Source organism: Hibiscus syriacus, unplaced genomic scaffold, assembly GCF_006381635.1.
Source record: "Hibiscus syriacus cultivar Baekdansim isolate YM2019G1 unplaced genomic scaffold, ASM638163v2 tig00117048_pilon, whole genome shotgun sequence".
Classification (NCBI taxonomy): domain Eukaryota; kingdom Viridiplantae; phylum Streptophyta; class Magnoliopsida; order Malvales; family Malvaceae; genus Hibiscus; species Hibiscus syriacus.
The window spans coordinates 5,674,955-5,680,459 of NW_024063538.1; the positions used below are offsets into that span (position 1 = coordinate 5,674,955).

General features: G+C 31.4%; 1 long non-coding RNA gene and 1 pseudogene across 1 annotated transcript; both read right to left on the minus strand.

The window, feature by feature from the left end:
* Positions 1–337: 337 nt before the first annotated feature.
* LOC120197467 lies at positions 338–1,042 on the minus strand (annotated as a pseudogene).
* A 2,590-nt stretch (positions 1,043–3,632) lies between these two features.
* Positions 3,633–5,119, minus strand: LOC120197468. The gene is made up of 3 exons (XR_005523264.1): positions 5,047–5,119; positions 3,982–4,081; positions 3,633–3,722 (listed from the first exon to the last, which is right to left on the minus strand). It is a non-coding gene; the product is annotated as an uncharacterized LOC120197468 (long non-coding RNA).
* Between the last annotated feature and the right edge of the window lie 386 nt (positions 5,120–5,505).

Consider the following 5,505-nt stretch of genomic DNA (forward strand, 5'->3'; position numbering starts at 1 on the left):
TTCAAGGAAAAAAATAACATGGAACCTTGCTCATTATTTTCGAACCCCCTTTTCTTTTCGGTTTCTTTTCTGTCGATCTCCTCCTTTGTTTTTGAACTGGTTTCTCCCTCCTTTTGATATGGGTGCATGTCATTTTCAAACCATGCTTTTGTTTGTTTGGTGAAGCTATGGCATAGAGGTGATGATGGGTTTGAAAAAAAAAACTAGTTTTATAGATAAACTTCAACTCAGAATATAATCAGGCAAGCCTATGAACATAACCATAAATAAAAGGGAAGAAAGAAAAAATGAAGGGTTTCAGATACATAAAGGTCGTCAAGCTATTAAAATGTGAAATTTAGAGAGGAAGCATCTTGTTGACAATGTCCTGACTGAGAGCGGCAATCTGGAATCAAGTGAGGTAATAGTCTCTTCTTTCTGATTCTCCAAATTAGCCAAAGCCTCCTGCAATTCAGCCTCAACTTTCTTCTTTCCCTTAGCCAGTTTCTGATTCCAACTGAGCCTCTTTCTTCATCTTGTTCAAAGCTGCTGAAATCTCTGCTCTTGCACCTCTCATGATAGCATTAGCTTGTTTTTCAAGCTGATTCACTTCCTCGGACGTGTCCTTCACGCCAGAAAGCTTCTCCTTTATGGCCGCATCTCTCTCGTCCATGAATTTCCCCATCTGGATGAAGTAGGCCTTGTCTAGAGCAAACATGAGGAGCAAGAACTGAACCATCATGATTGGGAGAGTCAAGTTGAAATCAAAAAGTGTAGCCTTTTCTATCTCTGCCGCAAGTGAAGGTGGGGCAATGGGCAAAGAGGCGAGTGTGAAGATGTAGATGGATTTGAGACTGTTGATTTGTTGGGGTGTTAAGAACTTTGAGTGTAGATTTTGGGGAAGGAAAACTGCGGGGTTTTCTCAAGTTTGGGTTTTGAAGGCAAGGAAGATGAAGCAACAATGGTGATCATAGGATTTAAGGAAGCCATTATCGTGCTGGCCAGGGCTTCTGGATTTTGAGGTAAATGGCGAGTCTTTTGAGCTTTGGGGATGTCAAAGTGGGGTTTTAAAAAAACTTTTGGTTTAAATTGAAGAAAAAAAATACGAGTTTTTTCAACTTCTTGTGTGGAGATGATGATGTGTGAAATTTTTGCAGAATGTTCTCTCATTAATCTTCGCCACACAAATTGAGGAGAGGCTATGGTGGTTTCATTTCATATGTAGGGCAAAGTGGGCTTTGGATTGGGTAATGACTCAAATTGAACTTCATCATTGATCCAATTAGGGCTCTTTGTTGCTTTCATTGTTGGATACATCAAAGATTCAGAGGACTCAATAAAATAGGAAATTCATACGGAAAATATAAGTTAGGGTAAACTTTCTATTTGATTATCCTCGTGTTTTTTTAATTATTTAATTATTTTTTAAATAGTATTTTTAATTATTTTTTTAATTTACACGTTATTTTCTCGTTCATTATTAACAACTCAATTACGTATTGATTGAACCAGTGACGGAGCCATTAAGGGCTTAGAAGCGGTTGTACCCCCAACCCAGCCATAAATTATTCCCCCTTAATTTATATATAAAATTTAAATATTTGTGTGATAATTATGAAATTGCCTCTCCTAATTTTAGAAAAGTTATATTTTGTCCTCTCAAGTTGAAATTCTGACTTTGTCCTGAACATGATCAAAGAAAATTTTATTTATGATAACATAATTCAAATCCTTATTCCCTTAGAGATCAATACTCTAACCATTGAGCTAGACATGTTAATTATCTTGGTTTCATTAAAATATGTATTTAAGTTGTACTAAATTATCACCAAAAAAATAAATATTTTTTTATAGATTTAAAAATTCAAACGTAAGATATTTCATAACTATTCAAATATTTAACCATCGAATTAGACTAAACCTGAAAAATTTGATTCGAATATGATTATCCGAATCGATTTATCCGACTTAATATTCGATATTAACCGAACATGATTATCAAATTTGATCTCAAATTCGAAACGTGCCTAATCCAAAACTTAGTTGAAACAATATGAACTCATATCCAATTTGACCCAAATTGAAATTAACCCGAATCGAAAGCAAACTAAATCGTAATTAACCATACCCAAAAACAATTCGAACAAAAAATAACCCAAACCAAAAGCAACCCGAACTAAATTTAACCTAATCCAAAAGTAACCCAAACATAATTTAACCTGATCCAAAAGTAACCCAAACCAAAATTAATCCGAAAAAAAAAATCTATATATATACTTGATTAGATTTATATCCGAATTAAGCCTAAATGATAAGATTAACAAACAAGAAGATATGTTTTATACAAAAATATATCAATAATTTTATCGATACTTTATTATACTCATAACAAATTCAACCCAAATTGACCTGATCCCAAGGTTGACCTAAACTAAAAATCAACCGATCTACTATTGACTCGATTCGAAAATCAACTGTGTCGATATTAACCCTACCCTAAATCTAATCGATCCGATACTAACTTGACCCAAAAGTCAACCGGTCAGATATTGATCCGAATAAAAAAAACAATCGATCAGATAATCACTTGACCAGAAAACTATCCCATCCGAAAATTTACTCAACCTAATTTATCATACACCCGAACTAAATCTGAACCAGATTCGATTGACCTGAATAAAATTAAACTGAATATAATCTAAATCCAAAATAACCCGATCCGAATGACATTTTTTTCACCTCTAATTAGACTAAAATTTTATCTTTATTTGATCAAATTTATATATCTGTTAAATTTATATATCTATTAAATTAAAAAGTAAATTATATTTCTACTTTTATTTGAAAATAAAAATAAATAAATAAATAAATAAATAGCTACTTATATATTTTGTTCATCAATTAGTATTCATCCTTTAAACGATTCAACGGTAACAAGATTAATATGTTATTCATTGACCAATGATGTATATATTATATAATTGATTAATGTTATTCTTCTGGTATTGATGTTTTTTTTCTCTTGTACTTAATTATTATAGGTTGTGTTGATGTGGTTTTTCTTCCTAATAATATAAATTTATTTTATATTTAAAAATAAAAAAAAAAGATATGACAGCATATAGAGAATCAAATAATGGTACCGAATTATAAAGAATTGGGTTTGAAACTTTCACCAGAAACTACACCGATCTGATGGGCAACCTCTGTTTCTGAAGGTTTCCCTATCTTTAAAAGGTGAAAACTTTGGGCAACCTCTGTTTCTGAAGGTTTCCCTATCTTTAAAAGGTGAAAACTTTGAACACGACCATCATAACCCTCCTCCTTTCTGAACCTCCTCAATGTCTTCTTCATGTTCATCCACTAACAGTCTGCATTTTTCCAATTAAATTCATCTATAATCTTTTCAGTAACAAATCCAAAGATATATAAATATATTTTTAGGAGAAAATGAATATATTGACAACAAAAAAATTTCGTATGGGATAGACACAAATAAAATTTAGAAATAATCATTTTCAGTAAAATAGACGACTAACGTAAAATAATCTAAATGTTAGAGTGAATCCATACTCACCTTAAATAAAGCATACGTTCCCTAATGCATGAGTTCATATTAGTGTTAAAAACAGGGTTAATGAAAGAGAGCCTTACTGACATGAATGGTTTTGGGCAACAGTATCTTTAGCTTTCGGAATCTTTGTCGAGTTGGTGCAGGTGGAGACATGTCTAATGAAATGAAGCTGAAGTGAAGAAGAAGAAGAGATCAATGTGGCTAATTATAGGACAGAAATATTTAGATAGTGGTCCGTTATTAGAATAATAAATCTTATATATCAATAATAGTATCATCCGAAATTATTATTATATGATTGTATAATTACAACTATTATTATAACATATGTTATATCTATGATTATGATAAATATAACGCAATTGAAAATATGATTATAACCGTAATTTAGATTCTAAACGTGAGAGAAGAGGAAACATGGTACCAACCTGATCAGCATCCTCGATGTCATAGTTTACGATAAGGTCGGTGTCTTGGATCAACTTTTGATCACCATAAGACAAGCAGAAGTGTCCCCATACATGTACCCTCCATGTTGAAAAATGAAGATTCACATGAATTCATGTCACAAGCAAACAACTCAATGTCAGTAACACGCACCGGTGAAAACTCTTTTTAATGTGTGTGCAAATAGAAACGTGTTAGATAAATTGTTCCTAAACTGTTTGTATATAATTTATTTATGTTCGGTTATTAAATTAGATAAATGAGTATGAACAAAAATTTTATATTCATCCAATGAATGAATATGAAGTGAGATGTGTTCAATTCGTTTATGTTCAGAACATGTTCGTTTATAAGTTCATTTATTAACTCGTTTACCCGGCGTTTCTTTTTACTTTTTTAATAGTTTAAATATTAGTGAAGCTATGGACTAAATTAAACAAATGGTGAACTTTGGAGTTCAAATTATGAAGCCTAAAGAGTAAAAAGATTAGTAGCATAATTTTACAATTTTTGAAACATAAATTAACATATTCACGAACGCTAAACACTAGCACATTCAAACAATGTTTAAAATTAAAATAAGTATTCAAACTATACTCAAAATTGACTTTTAGTACTTAAAAATTTTTTTGTTAAAAATAAATATATAATGTTTTTCCCGTTATACTTTTAGGAGTTACTTTTAAAAAAGCCGTTAATTCAATTTTTTTTAAAATATTTTATTTTTAAATAATTAAAAAAAACAAATGCAACACGCGTTGTTTAGCATTTTTTAACAATAATAACCTAAAAGTGTAACAGAAAAAAATGACGTATCTATTTTTAACAAAAAAATTAAACACCAAAAGTTAATTTTGAATATAGTTTAGATAATTTTTTTGTATTAAAACTTAAAAATAAATAAACGAATACGATATTAAAAATTTATACAAACACAAAGCGAAGATAAATAATTTTAAAAATAAACAAACATGGGCAAACATAACTTCAAATCCGATTCGGTTACGTTCCTAATAAAAAAACATATGATGAAAAACATGAAGTACCATGAAATCTTGTCGGGACCATCGTTTGGCATGTGATCAAAAACATTCTGCACCTCTAGCTTGAGATCTGCAACATTAGCCGACTTCAAAACCTCGACATCAGCCGGCAAAAAAGAAAAAAGAGATGTTAATGGAAGCCAATATGATTTGGGATGAACAAGGAAGGAAGTAGTAAAAGCACCAAAGGAAGAGCCATCCAATTTGCGAATGGAGAGGCCGAAGGTTTCTTCGGGAAGCTTAGAATAATGGAAAGTTTTCCAAGAGGAACCGTTGTCAACCGCCGTGGATGACAACGACGGTTTCTCCGAAGTAATCTTCCTACTTGAATTTTCCTCCACTTTGAGTCCCAACATGCTGTCTATCTGTAAAAACAAAACAGCAAGAAAGAGGGTAATGGGGTGTAGACACTCATTTTCGTCCCATTTTTTATTATATATATATATATACACATTATATAGT